Consider the following 23,263-nt stretch of genomic DNA (forward strand, 5'->3'; position numbering starts at 1 on the left):
GTCATGTTAGAAAAGTGATATGCTGCTGCTGCTTGGTTTGCCCTGCTATTTCCAGCAGTGTGCACCAAAACTACAGCTAGCTGGAATCCAGCATTGAGATGATGTACAGCTACCGTGCAGTAGAATTACAGCACATGTTTTGACAGGGATATGCGAAACTGAGTTGTAGGCAGGCGATATTTTCTGAAGCACCTGATTTCTAGAATGAACGGTACTCATTATAAACAGGACTTACCAAAACAACACGGCGTTTCGATGGACCGTCGTCGGCATCCTTGGGCAGTTGTAGTGATGGGACAGCATCATCGCGAAGTTTTTTGCTGACAGGTCCCATTATGGCCATGCGGTACGCTTTCGCATCGAAGTGGTCCTCGCATACAAACATTGTCTTTGGCAGGTTCTCCACAGACACATTCTGCTGTCCAGTAAGTTCTAACCATGACGACCTACGAGGTTCGTCATTCGGCACACTGTGAAATCTCAGCTTCGGCGGTTGATTCTTTACGCGTCGGTGGGGGCACGTTGCGACTATGCACACTGGAGGCATATTTGGCAAATGCTAACTACAGAAAAACAGCTATATACAAGTATTACTTGCAATTAACTTTGAAATTTATATGTTTACACGAAAACAAACAAGACAAGACACCACAGAGGAACTTAGAGCAGAACGAGCATGAAGCGAAAGCAAACTAGAACTCACAACTCCACAACGCGCACGTGAGATTCCGCAACTGTGGCGTCGGCTCGCGCTGTGCTGCGTGCTGTTGCGCGGAAAACGTAGTGCGCGTGTGATATCCAAATTGAACGCATTTCTTTTCCAGTTTGAGTCTGTAACTGGTCAGACTTTGAATGGAATAAGACTCACGATCATCTAATCAATTTCCGCAAGCGAAATAAAATCATACGTTGATTTCTTGATTGTAATTGGTGAGAAAAGTGCTACGTCAAAATGACGTAAAGTTAGAGCACAGTGCGGAGCTAACAAGCGAAAGAGTGCAGTGAATATTTCATCCGTATTCAAGTGCCTTTTGAATTTGAGCGCTAGTAATTACAAGGAGCTTTCACTGTACAAGTTTGAATAATATGACGCAGAGAAATGCGCACCTTGCACACCTGTTTACGGCCCCTTTAAGTACTGAGCACTCCGATCATGAACGTACGTAAAGCAGTGGCTCAACTCACAGCTCGTTCTGTTGCGCTAACGCAGCTGCGGCACGTACATCACCAGCTACTTGCAGAAGAAGCGGATCCGTCGAATATGGGCCGTCATCAAACATGTATATTCGTCACGGGAGCTATTACTAAAGGCATTTGAACAGCACGATTCGCCACTTCCGCGTTCCGAGTCCGCCATCTCCGTATGTGCCTTCGCCTTCGTCTCCCTGACCTTGCTCATGCAAGCTACAAGCAGGCTCCCACAGCTCCCCATAGAGCCCATAGTTTGAGCTAATTCAGGCAACACTGGACATGCAACCAATGAAAATGAACTATGATGCCTACCTTTCGGCCAATCAGGAGTCTCTCAGTTTGGCTCGCCTTTCGGCCCGGTACTGGCCAGTACTGGCTACCATCGGCTTTTACTTTTACTGGTTTTCATGCACGACGCTTGTTATTCTGTATTCCAGAACAACTAGGCAAATTTTTGACAAAATAAACATTTATTTGAAACATCGTACTGATTCAATAGTCTGACACAAATATTCACTGTGCCTACACAGTCCAAATCGTTGCGTTCGTTGACCAAGTTCGAACTCGAAAAACATACACACACTCTACTCCCAGAAGTGAGCGACGCTCACACGAGTGCACGCGATTTCACGGTGATGATCTCCTTTCGTTGGTTGCAGTGCGAAGGTTTCAACGAAGCGGGCAATGCTTGTCACACGGACACCGAATCCTGTCTCCGTTGTGACTGCATTTGAAAATGCGACGGCGCTCACAAGTGTTCCTCAGGCGTGAGCTCACCACTGCATTCCAGTTCTGAACTCGAGAGACTGTTCGTACGTAAGATACTTGTGTCGGGAAACATCACAACACGCGCTGAGTCAATTAGACACACGAACAAATCTGGGACTTCTCTTTGAACAATGCCATCATACCGTGGTGTCAACTGACATCGTTGAGACGCGAGACGCCGCTGCCACTTCTCTCCCTTCCCTTCTCGAAACTGCCCGCCAGAGAGGCAGAAAGAATGCTCTTTTGAAACTTTGCCAACCAATAGCGGAGAGCGCAATGTCCTTCGGCCAATGGGCATCAGCTATGATGCCTGACGGAGTAATACCACGTGTTTATGACGTGCAAACATTTTTTTAGAGCCGCGAAGAGGGGGAGCTGTGGGGGCCTGCTACAAGCCGCGGGGACTCCTCTGGCTCGCCGCGTTCTTATTGGTCAGATTCCTTGTGACGTTGCTAAAGGTTCTCAGCAGGGAGTTCCGCTTGACGACCGCATCCGTCGTCTGCTGTAACGCCGCTTACACACGAATTATGCAAAAAGTATTCCGTCTTTCGGAATGGGACTTTCGGAGTCATGGTCAGTAAAGGACGGGGAATCTCATTTCACTGTGGTTTCGGAATCGATCTGTGGTCGATGCGACTGTCCCTTTAACCGCTCACAACCAGCAAGCTTTCCTCCTAGAGTCCGAGACTCCGAGCGAGCTTCCGAGCTTCGACAGAACAGAAGAAAAAATTCGAACTCCTCTCTGACTTCGTGCCTCCCCCGCCTCTCCTCTCAGGTTTACCCTCTCCTCCTCTCTTTCGACTAGCGCAGCAGCCCACGTGATTTCTGCACCACGTGACCTTCTCCTTTTTGCAAGTCTGTACCACTGATCTGTCTGTACAGTGTACACGAGGTTTTCGCGCTGAGAGCCACCTCGTTCGCGTTGCAAAAAGTCTGCGTGATTTCAAATGTTGGTGGGCAATTCCTTCATGGTACAGGTGTTGTTGTAACTTCATACTGAAGCTCTTACTTCTAGCTATTGTTTTTGCAATCTGTGCAACATTGTACCGCATGTGCGTGAAAGCGTTTCAGGCCGGTCGCCGGCGGTTTAATCTGCTTAATCTGTCGGTTGTGGAACGTCGAAGTTCGCGGTTGTCTTGGATGCTAGTTCCGAATCAGAAGCTATTCCCGGGTACCGTTTACAGGATTTCAGCCATTTTTCAGGTAAGTATGTATCGGGTATGCTTTTTGAATGAAAGGCATTCCCGTTCTTTTTTCTGCTTTTACCTCTTCTCGCAGGCACTGTGAGCGCTGATACGGAGATAGCAAGACGCAATGCGGTGTGACAGTTACTAACCGCCATGCAGTTCTTGCAATGTATTTTGAAATAGTATTTCTTCCAGAGCCCGTACGAAGCGGCAGGCAATGGATTGAGTCGTCGCGTGCTGGTAATGGAACTCTTTCTCCCCGACGTTGGATCAAGAAAGGCAAACTGGACGGGAAATCACGAGTCCCCTAGCCTACGAAAAGACAGAAGAACACCATCGCCGAGGAGATGACTGCTTAAGTAAAATGTTTGGTCGTCGTTATTCGTTGGTTGGACATTGCGGATACGTGCCCCATGAGCTTTGTTGATTACGGCGTGTGTGTTGGTGATCAACGGTACGCTTTCAAAGACAAGTAAGTGCTGAATCAAGTTTGTGTTGTAATGGGTTACTGTTTCGTGTGGTTTCTTGTAAGCGATCCCCACCTCGATGATCGATGCTCACGCTTCTGAAAGCCATGTAAATAACAGTTGTGTGATTTGATGCTGTTTTGATACTGCTACTAATTTGAGGACAGCACCAGAGGCGCAGTGCAAACCAATGAATTTGTACCTGAATGAACTTTGTACTGGAATGGATTTGTACAGAGTGCATACGTTGGTCACTTTTGCAGTGTTTTGATAGCTTTACGCAAAAAATAAAGTTTTGTCAAAATGTGCTTCATATCTGAGCTACTGCATGTCACTACGGTTTCAGCTTTTTGTTTCAGCGACTTTTTGTTCGATTCTGTGCATTTTCCAGAAGCTTTCTTTGAAACACACACTCCCATATCATGCTGCGTCGTGTAGCACGCTACAAACTACTGCATTTCACGTCTATAATCTGGATTTTGTTTTTAATGAACGCCGTAGCACGAAAACATGCACAGAAAAGCTCCAGAAGCCATGAGGTTCTACACCATGCAGACCGCCACCGCCAGAGCACATATTGCCACTTAGGAATGTTGTTCCGGGGGTTTGAAGAGCTAGGGCATACCATAGGTCCGAGAAATTAAATCAGTGGGTGCACGAATACACACACATGCTGCTAAACAAATGACAATTTAATCAACAGAATCACAGACAAGAGAACGGGTTATATATCTTCCCCCTCTGCTCATTCTATTTCCCAGGCAGCCGTAGTATCTCGCTGAGTGCGCCCATGCGTAAACTTTGATAAAATGTATCTCGGACAGAAGTAACTCCAACAGCGAGCTGCTTACACATGCATCTGTCTTGGATTTCTCTAACCACTTGTTGTTTCAACACAGCCGTGATCTCTGTGTTCTGGAGATTTAGGGAGCATCCAGAGCCCATACAATATGTTGCCGAGTTTCTCGAGGGCATCAAAAGTCTGCGTTTCACTATGGCTCTCAGGTACAGCTCATTTCAACACAGTAGGAAACACAGATTTATAAATAGCATCTGTTGATTGCACTGTACGTACCCCCCCACATAAAGGATCATAATGGATACTACATCTTGTGTGACAACGTCAGTAACACAAGAAAGCTAGATTTGAAACCACTCTTACTTCGTTGTAGTAGTTTTTGTGCCAAGCTACGCAATTTCTGTCCACCAAATAATTTAAACCGTATATGTTTCATCTGCCAGCGTGATAATCCCCTCAAAAGCAATTCTCACTTAGCTGGAACTACCGGTTCTAAAGCCTATCCCTAACATGTGTAGCCTCAGGGAGGAAAACCAAGGGGCATGGTGCAAAAGACAAACACACACAGCTGCTCTGGCTACGACAATGAACATGTTCCAAATTAATACAACATGGCTTGCATGGTACGCTGGTGAAAGCTAAGAATATGTGTAGTTAAATGTGCAATACATAAACACTTGTCATAACGTGGCAGTTTCCTTCCTGCATTTATATGTTGCCATTCCTCCCACTTTAAGAAATTACTGAACCATATTACTACATTGCGTGACATTACACGCTCCTTTGACAGGACTTGAACACGATTACATAGCACAGAATAAAAGTGAATAGAATTAGTGGCTTTCCATTCACGCTTCATGGCCGCAGCAGCAGTGCAGGAAGGCCACTGCTAAGTTACGTTGAGAAACACCACTTCCTGTTTTGCCGTGTCTAAACGAAATGTACCTGACCTAATCCAAAGTAGCTGTTCTGAGTCTGGAACACACAAACAGAAATACACAACACAAGCCACAACATTAACAGGTAGGCAAATGAGCTGTGGCGAGCTCCACCTTGGGACAAAGTCAACAAGTAATTCACGAGAAGTCAATGAGTTCCTGGTATGTAATATTCCTGACTGGTAGCAGGAGGGTCCATGTTCAATTCCTGGTGCTAGTACTGACTCTCTTTTTCATGAATTATTTGTTGAAGTTCCAATGTGCCTGAGAACATGAACGACTCATCAACCACTGAATCCTCATGAGGTGATGAGGGGTCGTCATCCCAAAGATATTCCCTCTCTTATATGTGTCCTTAGGGTTACTCACCACTGCGGAAAAAAAATTAATGACAAGAAATGCATACTCATGTTTACTTTATAATGATTTTGCATAACAGAGTTGCATGAGAGCATCTAAATTTTAATGAGACGAGACTTTCACGCAGAAGGCTGCACTTATTTAGGTGTAACATCAAGTTACAAAAAAAAGAAGGAATATGTAACATATGTTGTAAGGTAGAGAGCAAGAAGAGCTAGGGTTGGTACAAACACACAAATAAAAATACAAACATATCTAATAAAATAAAAAGGGGGTACAACCTCATCAGTTTCAAACACACAAGGGATGAGTTGTGTAGCATAATACATGAATGACCACGGTGGTCAGGTCAGGGGCGCCTGGTAGCGCGGATTCCGGGGTGGGAGACATCGTGTAAAGCGCGAAAGGCGAGATGGCGAAGACTTGGTGGAAGGTAAGGCCTTGGGGGAACCGGTTGTCACGTCGCATACAATCGTGGAACTGGTGCCGGGGAGATATACTTCTGTCAGTTGCAGCGAGGTTTGATGAGACGTGCGGAGTGACTTGAGGTCGCCGTCGTGGTGCTGCTCGTGCGCAACGCAAATATGTCTGGTGGAAATGCGGAGATACGGCTGAATGTGTCCGCAGGAATGTTTTTCCCGCTGATGTGCTCGAAGGTTGCCTCGAACTCCGCGAGGAAAGAAAGCTGGCGGATCTCGCGTAGCGAGTGGTGAGTGGCGAGTGGCGAGTGGCCAGCAGCCCGGAATGCGTGGACCAAGGGCTTGTGGTCTGAACAGTATGAATGGGCGACCCTCCAGGAAATAGCCAAAGTGCATGACGGCGGCGAACGCTGCGAAGAGCTCGCGGCCAAAGGCACTGTATCGTTGTTGAACGGGCGTGAGCTTCATCGAAAAGGCGGCGGTGGGCTGACATTGATCGTCGAAGAACTTGTTGTGACTGACACGACAAACAGGTCAGGAGAGGAAGTAGCCTTTTTAATGTATCTATGTAATGTTCTGTTTTAATGTAATGTAATCTGTTTAATGTATGTATGTAATGTATTTAATGTAATGTATGTTTTAACGTAATGTATGTTGAAGGACGGCACAGGTAGCCGATCCTGACGCGTCCACAGCCAGGGACGTAGGAGCATCATGGCGCGGGTAGGCCAGCATAACAGCGTTTGCAATAGCTTCCTTGGCTGCAAGAAAAGCTTCCTCAGCGTCTTCTGACCAAGCGACACTAGTAGATCAGGGGGCCTTCTGGGGTGTACGGAGGAGGGCTTCAAGGGGGACGTGCAGAGACGCAGAGTGCGGAATAAAACGCCGGTAGAAGTTTACCAAGCCGAGGTAGCGGCGGAGCTGTCGAAGAGTGGGTGGTCTGGGGAAGTCTCGCACTACATTGATATTTGATGGTAACGGCTTGATGCCGTGGCGGTCAAGGAGGTGTCCCAGAAATTCCAAGGAATCTACCCCGAACTGGCACTTTTGTGCATCGATGATGATGCCGTATTCTTCTAATCGAACGAAAAAACTGGCGCAGGTGGAGGCGATGTCGGTCGGGGCTCTCGCTGGCAACCAGGAGGTCGTCCATATATGCAAACACGAACGGAAGGCCCGTGACGACTGAATCAATAAATCCTTGAAATGTTTGAGCTGCGTTCTTGAGTAAGAAGGGCATTCGAACGAACTCAAATAGCCCAAATGGGGTTGTCACAGCTGTCTTGTGAACGTCTTCGGGAGCCCTTTTGACATTTCTGGACACCATCGGACTCCGATCGTTATTGTGAGGGGGCTCTGTATTTTATACCCCACATCCCTACCAACAATGGGGTAGAGTATCGCCTCTGGCGATGAACCTCCCCACTCTCCTTCTGAAAATAAACTTGTTGTTGTTCTTCGGGAGCCATAGGAATTCAGTGGTAGGCCTTTGTGAGGTCTACATGGAGAAGAGGGGAGACCTTGGAGATTTACGGCGAAGTCTTGAATGTTGGGCAGAGGGTAGCGATCGGGTAGCGTGGAAAGGTTGAGCGCGCGATAGTCACCATATGGTCGCCAGTCCCCGGTCTTCTTGGGGACCGTATGCAGTGGTGACAACCAGTTTCTCGAGGATGGTCTCACCATCCCGATGTCCATCATGTGCTAGAATTCTGCCTTGGCAATTACTAGCTTCTCAGGAGCTAAACGGCGGAAACGAGACGAGACTGGTTGGTCGGAGGTGATGATGCAATGCACTACATCGTGCTTTACGGGCTTGGACCAGTCGGTGGGCTGCGTGAGGGGCGGGAAATCCTTCAGGAGGTCGGCATAAGGAGACCCAAGTGCGGAGTGAGGCTTGGTTTGGAAAAAGGGGGCCGAGTGAGCAGTAATCCCGTGCACCGCGAGGGAGGTAGCCTAGTCGACGAGACGGCGCCGAGCGAGGTCTGCTTAGCGGCCAAAGTGCTCCAAAAAGTCCGCGCCGAGGATGGGCTGGCTGACGGAGGCGATGGTGAAGAGCCATTTGAACTGCCGCCAGAGGCCAAGATCGATAGTAAGAGATTTTTGTCCTGTTCACCGCAATCAGGCACCAGATTGGGTTTTGATGACGCTGGGCGGCTGTTGCGGGAAGAACGCTGACTGCGGCACGGGTGTCGACAAGCATCTTGAGTTCCGACTTCCGGTCGGTCATGTAGAAGAGGCGACTGGGTGAGGGCTTGGGGGTGCCGCCTGTCGCCGCTAACGACGCCCCGCGCCGTTTCCCAGCCATTGGCACGGCGGAGTGCACTTGTGTGCAGAGGCACCGAAGTTGGCGCAGTCAGCGGGCAGGTCGGACGGGCGCCTCGAGTTAGGGGATGGCAAGCGTATGTGGCGAGGGCTCCTAAATCGAGGGCGGAAAGTTCGCTGAGCAGACGGGGGGCGAGGGAGGGGATCTTGGGAAACTCCGCATGTGAGGCGTTCTTCGATGAAGTGACGCGGCTCTTGAACTTCCTCGTGAAGCTGCGTAACATAATCCTTTCCCGAGGGGGAGCTTCTGGCACCACAGGGATAGGCGCAGGAGGAGACGGAGAGGAAGTCGTAGTCGGAATATGAGCAATAGTGGCTAGCGATACGTTGGTTATTCTGTCTGCGACATCAGCGAGGGCCTCGATGGAAAAGTCGGGCAGGGCCGCGAGCACCATACGAGTCTACGGAGGTAGCTGGTTAAGGAAAAGTTCATTGAGAAGCGATTGATCAAAGGTTGGAGCCGCGTACCAAGAAGGCTGTGCATGTGACGGAGCAATAGACCTGTGGCGGCCCGGTGACGACGATGACGACGTGCCTCGGCTGCCACGCGCTACGCCGCTGGCACAGCAGTCCTACCGGCACCGTCCTAGCGTGAGGCCACGTCCATCTGCCCGCTGGGAGATTCCATCATCGCCGGTCAGGACTCATGTAGGGGAACACCACCTCCTCTACATCCGGGTCACCAATATGAAGGAGACAAGACAACCTTCATGGTGCGAGAGCTAACGAGAAGTGATTTAATGACATGATCTGGTGGAAGGCTCTGCAGCTCGCGCCAGGTGAAGATGATCGTGGTGACGATGGTGCTACAGTTGGCCCCCCCTTAGCGAATGGGCGAATACCATGAGTGATGATGACACAGTTTATGCGCCCATGAGACCCGCAGACTGCGCTTGGCGGGTTGCAAAGGGAGTCTGGCATGGGAAAAATTATCGTTCTTCAGAAGGTTGACGTCGGTTGATGGCGGCGACTCGGTGTAGGCCGGCTTGAGCCTGTCGATGCAGATCTCCTCTGCTTTCGCGTTGATGCGCATCGTGAAATGCTTCGGAGAGCGAGCGTTGACGAGGTAGGGACCGTTGTATGGGGGCTGCAAGGGTTTCCGAACAGCGTCGACGCGCACAAAGACGTGCGTGCACGTGGAGAGGTCCGGATGGACGTACATCTTGGTGTCGGAGCCCAGGCGCGTGTGTGCGGGACGGACCCCGGCGAAGACATCGCGAAGGCGGGAGACATAGTCCGTGGGATCGGGAATGGTCCCGGTGGGATGTGGTGCGAAGAATTCGCCTGGAAGCCGCAAGGTCGTTCCATAGACCAGTTGGGCCGAGGTGTAACCCAAGTCGGGTTTGAAAACGGACCGGAGTCCCAGGAGTATCACCGGCAAGGCTTCCGTCCAGGCGGTGGGGTTGACGTGGGCCTTCAATGCGGCCTTGAGGTGGCGGTGGAATCGCTCCACGAGGCCGTTGGATGACGGATGGTAGGCGGTCGTGCGGATACGTTGCGCGCCGAGGAGAGTGGCGAGGGCAGCAAAAAGAGATGACTCGAATTGCCTTCCGCGGTCTCTCGTTATGGTGGAGGGTACCCCGAAACGTGAAATCCAGGTGGCCACGAACGCCGCCGCCACTGTGGCTGCGGTGATGTCCGGGATGGGTGTTGCCGCCGGCCACCGGGTGAAGCGGTCGATGGCTGTTAAGAGATAACGTTGACCTTGAGAGGGTGGTAGGGGGCCGACGATGTCCAAGTGGATCTTGTCGAACCGTGAGTCAGGCGGGAGGAAGGGGGCCACGTGCGCGTAGGTGTGACGATGAATTTTAGCTCGTTGACATTGGAGACAGCAGCGCGCCCATTGCTTGATGCGGGCGTGCATGCGTGGCCACATGTAGCGGGCAGCGATGAGCTTCTGTGTGGCCCGTACTCCAGGATGAGACAATGTGTGGAGCATGTCAAACACTTGCCGACGCAGGGCGACTGGAACAAACGGGCGCGGTGTTCCAAGCGACACATCGCAAGCTACGGCCGTTGCCGCGCCGGGGAGGAGCAAGTCTTGGAAGCGAAGTCCAGATCGTGCATCAGCACGGAGCTTGGTCAATTCCTCGTCCGTGCGTTGCTGGTCAGCCAACGCGTCCAGTGTGAAACTGGTACCGAGCGGCGGGTGCATGACCTGAGAGAGAGTGTCAACACGGCTGGGGGCGTCGGCTGCCGTGTTGTCTTTGCCGCTAAGATGCCTGATGTCAGTTGAAAACTCGGAGATGTAAGAAAGCTGACGAACTTCCCGAGGGGCGTAGTTGTTACCGGAGGATACGAAGGCATAGGTGAGCGGCTTGTGGTCCGTGAAGATGGTGAACATGCGGCCTTCAAGGAAATGGCGAAAATGTTTCACCGCGAGATAGACTGCTAGGAGCTCGCGGGAAAATGTGCTGTAACGCACTTCCCTGTCCTTCAGCTTGCGGGAGAAGAATGCGAGTGGTTGCCATTGGCCGGAGACGTGCTGCTGGAGGACTGCGCCGACGGCAGACGCTGAAGCGTCTACCAGTAGGCTGGTCGGGGCGCCGTGGATAGGATGGGCTAAAAGGGTAGCAGTGGCCACCCAAGTCACGTTTAATCTTCTCGAAGGCATTGAGAGCGACTTGCGTCCAGGTGAGTAGGGCGGTACGGCTTTCGGTGGTAGCAAGCAGCGATTCCAAAGGGGTGAGAGTTGTTGCACAGTCAGGAACGAACCGCCTGTAAAAGTTAACAAGCCCAAGGAATTCTCGAAGCTTGCGTGCAGACGAAGGTTGTGGGAAGTCCTGGACCGCTTGAACCTTTGCGGGAAGTGGGGTAATGCCGGAGCTGGTGATGAGGTGACCGAGGAACTCCAGTTTCTCCACCCCGAATTCGCTCTTGGCGGCATTTACGACGATACCGAAGTCGGTGAGGCGAGTAAAGAGCGCGCGAAGATGGGCGGCATGCTCTTGCGGGGTGGAACTTGCGATCAGCAGGTCGTCAATGTAGGCAAACACAAATGGAAGACCTCTGATGATGGAGTCGATGAACCGCTGGAAAGTTTGCACTGCGTTTGGTGACCCGAACAACGAACACCATGTTCGGCGTAATTCGGCCATGCAACATCCTAAATTTTTCGGCAAACCAGCAGCGAACCACCCTCTAGCAGGCAAGGCGCACTGGGACCACTGTTCCACCGGGGACCCGCAGGAGACCACAGTACGCTGACTTTCCGGCCTCCACCTGCTTCATGATGGACCTCCCCGGCACTTCTCTGGCGGCAACCGGCATTCACGCTGTCGTACCGGTCGCGGTACTGTCGCCCATTCAGCAACGCACCCACCCAGCAACAATCAGCACTCAACAACTCAATCACTCAGCAACAATCAACGCTCGGCAGCAATCTCTCAGCAAGCACTCTGCGCAGTCAACAAGGGCTCAACGCACTCAGCAGACAATCAACACAATCAGCAACCACTCAAGCACCCAACCACTCAACTAATCGGCATTCACATCTCATCACTGGAACCCACCCGGATCGCAGCACTCTTGTTCCCGCCATCCCGCTGCTGCTGCATCAACAGCCACAAGCACAAGCCGTATACCCAGCCGTCCACCATCTACGAGCCGTCATTCATTCTCCTCTTCGTTGTATCGACGCGAATCTCAACCGCATGCACCGCTCCGCGTCTGAGGGGGGGAGTGATGTGGCGGCCCGGTGACGACGATGACGACGTGCCTCGGCTGCCACGCGCTACGCCGCTGGCACAGCAGTTCTACCGGCACCGTCCTAGCGTGAGGCCACGTCCATCTGCCCGCTGGGACATTCCATCATCGCCGGTCAGGACTCATGTAGGGGAACACCACCTCCTCTACAGACCCTTCCAGAAAGTCCGGCAACAATGAACCGAAACTATGCGGCGACGCCATACTAGGGTATACGCGGGCGGCCGCGGTGTACCGTACAGTACGGACGGACGCACGGGCTTCACGAAAACCTGTCGTCTTTTCTCGGGATATAACAACATTCCCAGGGAATGGTTGGGAGACCGATCTCTCTAGGTTGCCGCCGCTGACGATGGACTGCTTACGTTCATATCACGAAGAGAGGTCATCGACAGAGCGGCACATGGTGCGCAGTTACCATTTTTTGGTGGAATCGTACGTGGACACAGGATCGATAAAGGCAAACTATTCGCAGGAACTGTAAGCTGAAATAATCTTTCATATCTGTCAGTTTCGGAAATTAGCAAAGAATTAGGGTTCTTGATTCATTGCTTCATTTAACACGGAAGGATTTCCGTGGCTTGCGTTGGTTTCGAGGTTGCGTTTGCATACTTTGTATCTTCTTCTTCAGTTTAGGAATCTCCTACCGGAAAGCCAAGTGCTATCGAAGCAAAAACAAGGCTGCACAGCCTTACAATGTTCGAGCTGCTCTACATGTCAATGGAAACGTCGTCGACGGCAAATGCGAGTGTCCAGCTGGTCTGGGGTAGTGCAACCACGTTTTGGGGCTACTTCGGACTGTCGTTTTGTTGCAAGAGAAGGGCTTCAGCGAAGCACCTAGTCAAGTGTCTGTCACAGACTTGCCACAACGTTGGGGAGTGCCCCGAGGACGACAGATCAAGGGCACATCTGTCCAAGCTGTGGACTGGAGAAGCGTTCGTGAAAATGGTTTAGAAAATCCAATTTTGTGCCGCTTGTATGACACCCGACGAAATCCAAGAACTTTTGAAGCACAACAGCACGCTGCAGCAAAGTTTGGAGAAGCCCTCTCCCAACTAGCTGAGGGAAGCAGATTTGGAACTGCACTTATGCAAGCCTCCAACTCGAACTCTAAAAAGACGAAGTTTGGGTTATCATCAGCTCTGTCAACGATGGTGTGCCAGCAGCCCACGGTTCCATATGGATATGGTGTAGTTGTTTCTCCAAATATAGCCGTCCTCAATAGCACAATCCAAAAGCTGCTGCAGGAACACACTCCATTTTTGCACAGCCCAGTGTGGTCCGTGCTAAAGCCCTGCGCGGGCCCGGGCCGTTAAAATACGCCACCACCGCCGGCCCTGCCGGGCCCGGGCCGACAAATATGTTTCCGAGAGTCAAGCCCCACCGGGCCACGCAGCTAATTCCACACAATGGAGATGCATTAGTTCATATCATCATGCGCGTGCGTCATTCCTGTGCATATTTTGCAAAGACAAGCAAAGGATACTGCATTAGGCATATGATTCGACACTCTAGAACATTCTGAAAGCCACGTTACACTGCTCCTCACTCCTCACGCATTTCACAATCACTTGGCAAAGCTTGGTGAGAGGGGTATGAACTGGGAGAAGGAGTTTGTCGACAGCATCCTCTACCTCCGCAAAATCTTGACAGTGTAACGATAACGCCCATGCCCGCGTACGTTCTGGATTTAATTTGGTCAGGTGCGGTTATGGTGTTAAACCGCCATCACTTGTATGTTTGTCTTCTCTCCTTATAAATTTACTGATAAATTTGTTTGATGATCGCCAGAAAGGCGTACGTCGCGGCTGGAAATACTATGCCGGGATCTACTCGCCGGGTCACCGGGCCGGGCCGGGCTCTATTTGCTTAGATTCCGGGTCGGGCCGGGCTCTAGTCACTGGGTCACCGGGCCGGGCCGGGTCGGGCCGCATAAAAATATGAAGCTCCGGGCCCGGGTCGGGCCCGGAAAAGTCGGCCCGTGCAGGGCTCTAGTCCGTGCCACCAAGCCTACAGGTGAATGAGATTATAAAGGTAGGAAAAATGTGAATTTGCCTAGAAAAAAATGTATACACATTTTCGAACAAATTGCAGGCACTGCAGGTTTCCTCAGAGTCTGCAAGAAAGCTGGAGCAGAATACACGTCAGCAGAATAACAGTGAAACATGGCTGAGGGAACGTGGGCTGCGTCTAACTGCATCAAATTTCGGGATCGTCCTGCACAGAATAGTATGGACAGACAAAGGCTTGAGAGCCTTCACAATGAAGAAGGACCTATCACGTGTCCGAGCAGTCAGGTATGTTAAACCGTGCATTACACAAGGACACAATCTTGGAAGCGTATCCTGCCAAAATTCTTTTGCATCGACCTTTGCTGGCGTGGAATCAGGTAGTAAATGTTGCTGTTGTTGCAGTAGGAGGCATGTTAAACAACAACAACTTTATTTTATGATGATGAATGGGGAATTTCATCGCCTGAGGCGATACTCTACCCCATTGAAGTTAAATGTGTGTAATTGAAGTTGAAGTAGAGTGCATGTTCTTAATATTACAATGACGAAAGCGCCAAACATACTTGACATGAATAATTTATAAGATCTGGATTGTGTACAGAAGGTTGCTCTGATAGTTAAGTTGAAAGAGTTTTCTTTTTAGGTACGGTATCGCCAACGAGCCGGTTGCTGCACAGCGATATGAAGAAGTTCTCCATAAGAAAGGTCACAACGTTACAGTCATGCCATGTGGACTATATGTGGATCCATCCACACCGTGGCTTGGGGCCACACCAGATCGAATCGTTTTTGACCCTGCTGAAGACCCTCCGCATGGTGTTTTAGAGATTAAGTGTCCATACTGTTTGTCGGAGAAAGAGTTGGCACAACTAAAGGATGTGTCATTCTGCTTCTTAGTTGATGAGAACAGTGTAACTTTAAAGAGGGATCACCCCTACTATTACCAGATATTGGGTCAAATGGCAATTTTTGGGCTTCCATGGGGGGATTTCGTCATATATGGAAGGAACTTCATTTTAATTGAATGAATTAGGTTTGTAAGTGAACAGTGGGAGACTGCAGGAACAGCTGAAATCATTTTATTTTAATATCATGCTTGCGTATTTACAAAAGAGCTTATAGATACTGTGCGGCATACATTTCCTTGTAAATATATGACATAGTTCTTTCTTCATTGCATGTGATAGCCAGTACCGAGTAATAAATATGTACATACATACATGCTGCATTCCTGTCTATTGTATTTACACATTAACAGTCGCTTCTGTGCGAGTGGGGTCTATGCCTACTCTGCTGTCCTAATAGTGTCAGGTTGCATAATACTCAAAATTGCACAAATGGTCCATATCTGATTCGCTACTGGTGCCAGAGACATAGGGATACAACGATCAAATATGTTGCATGTTTTTATCCTCTTAATTCGTCTTTCGATGCGAAGGGCTGGAATGTCCTGCGTCTTTTGGTTCTTTTCTGGAGAAAACTGCCCTTTTGTAAGAAATGGGGGGATGTTTAACGACACATTCTTTGCTTCCAGTAAGTCCGCAATCCTAAACCCCTTATCTGCCATCACTGAGTCATGCGTATCAAACGGCATTTCCAGAAATCCACTTCGAACTACACATTCCCTCTCAGACAGTGATCCCATGAACAGTTCAGACACGAAAGTTAATAGACCATTTGGTGCCACACCAACTAAACCTTTGAACGTGTTCGTTGACTTGTAGGTGGAGTACGTTTCTGATTGAGTCACGAACGAGCTTGGAACTTCGCATTTCAATTCTGTTGCATCGATTATGACTCTAGTTGTGGGATATTTTTCTTTGAATGTAGGAAGCATGGTGTCGTCTAAAAAGGTGCGTCGCTGCCATAGTGGCAACTGTAAGAGCTGAACATACAGGAAGTTGATCCAAGAAAAAAAAATTATTGACACAGTTCCAAGTGACACATTAAATAAATGTACAAGGTGTTTGTGAAAGAAACCAACCTTGAGTTTCACAAGCACAAGGAACAGCTGGTCTTCTGTACTAAGCTTGCGTGGGCGGCCAACATTTTCACCGCTTGAAGCATTTCCCTGCCAAAGCACAATGTTTTCACCACCTTCTCCAGGGTCCACATAGGCATGTAATGCTTTGAAGTGTTCATAAGACGGGAGCCCAGTATAAAACCGGATGTCTTCATCGCAGTCTTTGAACTTGTTTACGCTGAACACGGTATGCTGCTCCTCAAGCTTTTTACATTTATTTCCACTAATTGGAGATGTGCCTTGAGTTTATACATTTCCGCTGTTTTTTCTTTCAGTTCTTTTCTGAGTTCATCATTCTGTTTTGTTATTTTGTCCAGTGCGGCCTTTAGACCCAAGGGGTCATCCAGCACTGCATGGAGTTCTTCCTCGTGCATGTCCTCAAGTGGGACGTTTTCTTCGTGAGTTGTAATGTCTCTAAGTGGCTGCAATGCCTCCTCACTATTTTCTTCAGAGATGGGCTGCATAGCTTCACACTCGAGTGTTCCCCTTTGGCGTGGAGGCTTCATTTGTTGCTTTGGCTTACTGAAGACGAACACTGATGGCACCGCCCAGCTGTGCAGGAGTTTGTGTCCACTGGCGACGTTCGGGACGTAGTCGGAGTCTACGAAGTGTCTTGAACACACCTGCGTCGAGTTTGTGATGCGAAAAAGTTTGCCCTCGTCGCGTTTGATTGCAATTACCCATCTCTTGCGAGCATCGGGCGTCTTTGGAAAGTTGTGAAACGACACATGAAGCGAAGAAACGTTGGTCTTGTATCGTGCACAAAATGGAACGGTACAGCGTAAAGTTTTCTTTATTGTTGCTATATCATAATCAAAACAGCCATATTCACCTTCTTTCCGTATTCATTGACATAACCCTTCTGTTTGCAACGTGGAACGCAACAATAAGAAGGCATTCTCGAAAAACTCGTAAAAAAAACGAATAGAACACAGCCCAACAAGGCACGTCGGTTCACCGACGAGGCGATGATATCCTACAATGGCGGCTGCCGCTAGTTCGTGCGTGATGCACTAGATGGCGCTGTGTTTCTGAAAAGGTCCATAGGCTTCCGATCGCAAAGTTCTTCGGCGAGAGGAGAAGTCAGTGGAGTGCAGCTGTAGCTTCCACAGTTTCGCCACGAAAACCACCGCCCCCCTTGACCACGTGATCATCCGTAACGAATCACGACAAAGTAGCCGGAAAACGGCGCCAAAAAGCGCGCGCTGGCTGATCGAACTGCGCATGTGCGCCGCGTGCCCACTCCACACCCTCTCACTCGAATTCTCTCTCCCTCCCCCCTGTTCCGAGCTCTTCGTCAGGCCATCTGCTAATATTATCAAGAAGCAGAAAATGAAGATCCAGAAGACCAAGGAATTCACATGTACAAATTTATTGACACGGTAAACATATAAGCAAGAAGCAACATTTGAATGCAAGTAAATCTACACGATTATTACAGAATACTGCAGAATAAATAAAGAATAAATAGTGCCGAGCAACAGAAAGTGTGACTATCATATTATACAATCGTTAAGGGAACCTATTAGGTTTGGACAAAGTAGATATTATTACACACATACATAGCACGTGATGAGTCGCAGAAGCCATCCGCTTCATCCCAGTACAACGGTAGAATTTTCAGGTGACAGGGGCCACATGCTCGCGGATCGCAAGGCAACGAACAGCTGTCGGCGTCTGAATGAAAGAAAAAAGAAAAGGAACCTGTTAATGATATGGTAAACCCGAGCACAGGCAACGTTGCTGAATACGCTATGTAAGACATGCTATCGTCACGCGCCTAATGACAAAATTCGAGGATCCCGGCGTACGCGATGCACGCTGTTTTCCTTTTCATGCACACCAGTGTATTAAACATCAGACACATTCAAATAGCGCAACAAAACGCAACAAGTAACGCCATGCATAATCATCTACCAGGTCATGACTGATAACCGGCAGAAAGCGATGTAATACGGGACGCGTAAGGCGTACCTCCATGCACACAGTTAGGCGACAGTATTAAACGTCTGATCACTGACATGCATCATACGTTTGTCTGCTTACCTTTCATTCAGGCGTTCGACCATGGCTCGAACATCTTCGAAATCCACGAAACGAAATCACCGTCTGCTCACATACGTTACGTAGACGCCAGCTACACAACGGTCAGACGGGTCGGCGCCTCGGAGAAACGAACGCGGGAGAATCCACCAGTTAAATTAGCCTCAGCCAATCATGATCGAGAAAGGTCACGTGGGGGACCGGAGCCAATGGAAAGTAAATAGCCGGAATTTGGCGGGAAATGACAGCGGCGACACTATTTTCGCGGCGGCGAAACTCGCTTACTGTGCCTCCTCTGGAGAAGTCGCAAACGCTCGCGCTCCGAGGCCATTATTCGGTCCGTGACAGCCTTCCGAAGAACATCGTATGGGTTGGGCGTGGGCGGAGCAGACAAAATATCCGTGACCTCCATCGCGATTTCTGGCGGCAGGTTGCTGACGATGTGATGGAATTTGTTGGCCTGTTGATGCAGGGAATGTTCGGTTCGGATCACCAGTTTATGGAGCGCTAAGTAAGGAAGGACCGCCCAGCAGTGAACACGGTAAAGGAATGAATGGTTTATTATGGCGCGTGAGAAGATGTCTGTAGATGAAGATGGCGATGAATGCAAGCGATAGCGATGCCGCTACACTTGTACCACCCCATACACAGGAACCAGTGTTTGGACAGCACAAGTGCTTGAACTGGGAGATAGCAGTTAATCGGAATGGCGACCTTTGTTTTCCACCCTGAAAGTCCAGGTTGTAATATTGAGGGCAGATTTAAGAGTGGTGCCAAGATGTCTGCATGAGAGCTTCCATGAAAAGTGGAATACAGGTGAATGCTCAAATTATAACATCACATTGTCACCTGTTGGTGGCAGCTGGACTGCAACTAACGTGTCAATAATTTCTTCATGCACCAGATGCAAGCCAGACCCTGCCTTCAGCGTGCATCTTGATACCTGTGGTAATTCACAAGTTAGATTATCAATACTGCTGTGTAGTTAATCGTGGCTATATCAGAGGAAGCGCAGTAGGACAGCTGCACAATCGATTCATGAAGCTTCCTGCTTTTGTATCTGAACCTTGTAGTGTTTCTTCAACACTGATTACTTGGATCATTTATGATCCTCGTCGAGACCCCAAAGAACGCTCATCCACACTTGCCATGCCATGGTGAAAGAAGTAGTTTATTTTTGCGAGCACACAGAGGGCGTGCTCATACCTAACCAGTTACAATAACAACTAGGTGTCACCACACACACTACACTCTTCCCCCCTTTTTTTTTCATCGTATTACCCAACTAACACAAACTCAGTATGTCCAACTCCACCACCAAACTTCACACACTTGTGTGCAGTCCAATCTCCAGTCCAGTCTCCAGCACTGTCTGACAGCTGTAGAATACACAATATAGTCTTGAAACCGGCGCGGTGGACGAACTTGTCGTCTCGGCCTACTTTCCTGGCCTTCTCTTCTATCTTGTCTCTCTTCGACCCCTACCGATTGGTGTCCTGTGTGTGATGTACTCGCATTCCCATTGGCGTCATACGGTGCAAATAAATCCGTATCTTGGTCGGGATCGGTGACTATTCCACCTTTCTTTAGCAAATTTTTTCACGTGAGTCGCGTTTCTTTTCCGCACTACGCCTTCAGCATTTTGGACGATTACCAATGTTCCTCGTCTTTCAATCACTTTCCACTTTTGCGGTTCATACTCCGTGCTCAGCTTGCGTGGCTTTGACATCCGTCTAAGAAGCACCTCATCTCCAACTTCCTCGACTTTCTCTATAGCTCTTCTCCTCACGTCAGCGTACCTTTTCTCATATTGCTTCCTTTTGTTGTCGGATTCTCTGACGTTCCTGCATCTCACCATTTTTCTAACATCTGGCAGCTTCGTTCGCATTGGTATCCCCAACATGATTTCGGCTGGCGCCACTCCTGTCACACAATGCGGCGTACTGCGGTATGCTTGAAGAAAATTTCCAAGCGCACCGTGAAGGCTCTGCTGTGCGACATGTCCAATCTTCATTGCCTTTAAGAAAGATTTGTTTAACCTTTCCACTTCTCCATTGGCCTGTGGCTAATATGGGGCAGTTCTTTTATGTTTGATGTTGCATTCGTTGAGATATTCACTGAATTCCTCTGAAACGAACTGCGGCCCATTGTCCGTCTTCAGAGACCGTGGGTAGCCAAACCTCGCAAAAATGTCCTTCAACCACTTGATGATTACACTAGTAGTTGTCCCTCTTACCATGACCGCTTCAGGCCACCTCGAATAATAATCCACCAAAACCATGACGTAGTCACCGGATGGCAAAGGGCCACAAATGTCCAGTGCCAGTTCTTTCCATGGTCCTGTGGGTAACGGAGTTGGTATTAGGGGTGGTGGTCGATATTCTACAGTCACCAGCCGACAAGATGGGCAGTTCCGGATCATCCCTTCGACATCCTTACTCATGGTGGGCCACCACACTTTGGTTCTCATCATTTCCTTTGTTTTCACTATTCCTTGATGTGTTTCATGGGCGATGTCCGAAACTTTCCGATGCAATTGACTAGGGATAACAATCCTTGTTCCACGCAGCAACACACCATCTTTCTCTTTAAGTTGATATGCCGCCATCTTGTACGTGTCGTCATCTTCAATTTTCTCCCAGTGGCCACGCTTTAAGTTTTCAATGACATGTTGTAGCCCTGCATCCTCTTTCGTTGCTTCCCGAATTTCTTCTACACCTTTGTCCTTTTCTTGTTTTTCCTGCACCAGTCTCGACAAAGTATCTGCAATGTTCGTCCTACCCGGTTGGTAAACCACTTTCAAAGTAAATGTCATTAATCTCAAAAGCCATCTTTCTATCCTTGCCGACGGTCTGGACTTTGGTCCGTAGATGATTTCCAGAGCCTTATGTCCTTATGTATGATTTCAGTCACCAACTCGAAATCCACACCATACAGGTAGAGCCTGCACCTTTCTACTGCACATACCACTGCCAAGGCCTCTTTTTCTGTTTGGGAGTACTTCTTCTCCGTTTCGTTCAAAGCACGGCTCAAGTATATTACTGGCCTGAACTCCCCAGTTCGTTTTGCCTGCAGGAGTACTGCTCCTAGTCCTGTACCGCTGGCGTTAACGACAAGCTTCGTCTTCGCTTCTTTGTCATAAAAAGCCAGTAGGGTAGTTTCATTTATAATCGACAGATGCCCGCCGGTCACATTTTTATTTTTTTTTCGGGAAAATTACATGTTATTCTTTGGCCGAAAGTAAGCGAAACGAGCTGAACCGCGGGTCTGTGCGATATCCCGTTCTCCTTCTGGAGGGGGTTAAAAAAAGCGCACATTTTTCCGGGCTAAATTTTTTGCAAGTTTGCGACGTTGTATCTCTGGAACCGGACGTCGCCCTCAGACGGCAATTTTTGTCACCATAGAAGGGGTGCATGCATCTCACTTAAGCTAAAAAAAAGTTGTGGAAAATGACCGAAACATATCGGGAACAATTCCCGAAAACGCTCCGAACTGCATTTGTTGCGCAAATTTGCGGGGTTATTACAGAGCCGCCACAAGTCCGACGTCAATGAAACTGATATTGCATGAAAGCTCATTTGTTGCTCTTTCGTGTGGTATGCGGTTTGTCACGTTGTGGTCATTTACAATTTTTGGTACGGCGCTCTAAACGAGAGGGCCTGCGAAAGAATCGGGTTTTGGGGGAGCGTTTTTCTCAAAAACCCCAGCTTCAAATTTGTTAATATTTTGTGTGTACGTAGCTTAAACATCCATCTCTTACCACGTGAAATAAAAAGTCTGCTTATTTGACTCCGAGGGGGCGCGCGAAATTTTTTTATCTCGCATACTCGCGCGCTCTCCGCGGAAGGCTAAGCGAACGGAGAGTATGCTTCTCTTTTCGGCTGTGCTTTTCTAAAAAAAAAACAGCTATAAAAAAATAAAGAACAGCTCGAAATCGGCATATATTTTCTTCAAACACAGTGTTGACACTCTTCTCTCACATTACAAAATTAAATTCTGCTTATTTGCTTCCTACAGAGCCCGCGAATTGTTTTAGCGTGTCTAGTAAATGACTTCCGAAAAGTGATACGAGCACACAAGTTTAATGCATGACATTTCAAGACAAAAAGGTAAGAGAAAAGATAGTTATCTAATAGGCTAGTAAATAGTATATAGAGTCTTATTTATAGATGACAACATTGTCACCCTCTCTTGCCCATGTGTACCAAGAGCGGAGCTTCGGAACAGGGCGTACGACTGACCACTCGTTTGACTTCTTTGCTTCTCGAAAAGCCCCCACATGAAAGGTAGAAAAGTTTTGGCTGTAATTTCACGACAAGATCGTTTGCTGTTTGGATAGCTTCTGATGGAGCCGACCGAAGGTTGTGGAGTGAAGCAGTGTGCTTGACGACACCGCCGATCCCGTCACAGACATTTTTACAATGGCCAGGTGCACTGAACAGCCACTTCGTACCATGACGAGTTCTCTGTAGCTCGTAGAACTGGAATCGGTTTTTGACGTGCGCGGCGGCGCCATCCGATACGTAAGAACATGTACTGTACAAGGGTCCAGTCTCATCCATGTGGTCGTCGATATTTCTGATTGCCAGAAGTGTCAAAGCTGTGTCGTGCTGCATGTCGTCTGACACAACGGCGAAACACTGGGAACCGGAGAATGTGCTTACCACGCAGGTAAATATTGTACAAGGACCGTTCTCGGCTCTGTCCAGGCTGGCTCTTTATGAGCGTCCAAAATATACGTCTGTTTTCAAGTAAGGAATCAGTCGATGACCACACTCCCACGCTTGGTTACGTGGAGGGAAAAAGGCAAGGGCAAGCAACCGCAACCTTGCCTCCCGTTCTCACGCTTCCCCATGAAGGAACTCACCTTGAAAGGATTAACCTTCAGTGCCATGAGACGGGAAACATACTTGTCCTTCATTTGCCACATTACTAGTGGAACCTACATTTGCTTTTTGTCGGCACTTGTGAAAGATGTTTCGACCATGCAATATGCGTACGGTACAGCTCTAAAAAAAATGAAAGAAAG

The 23,263-nt window shown here is 48.9% G+C and overlaps 1 protein-coding gene across 3 annotated transcripts in view; it reads right to left on the bottom strand.

The window, feature by feature from the left end:
* The window catches only part of LOC135393025 (uncharacterized), a 175,791-nt gene that overhangs the window by 106,449 nt on the left and 46,079 nt on the right, over positions 1–23,263 (bottom strand). The window lies entirely within an intron of this gene.

Source organism: Ornithodoros turicata, chromosome 4 (assembly GCF_037126465.1).
Source record: "Ornithodoros turicata isolate Travis chromosome 4, ASM3712646v1, whole genome shotgun sequence".
Classification (NCBI taxonomy): Eukaryota; Metazoa; Arthropoda; class Arachnida; order Ixodida; family Argasidae; genus Ornithodoros; species Ornithodoros turicata.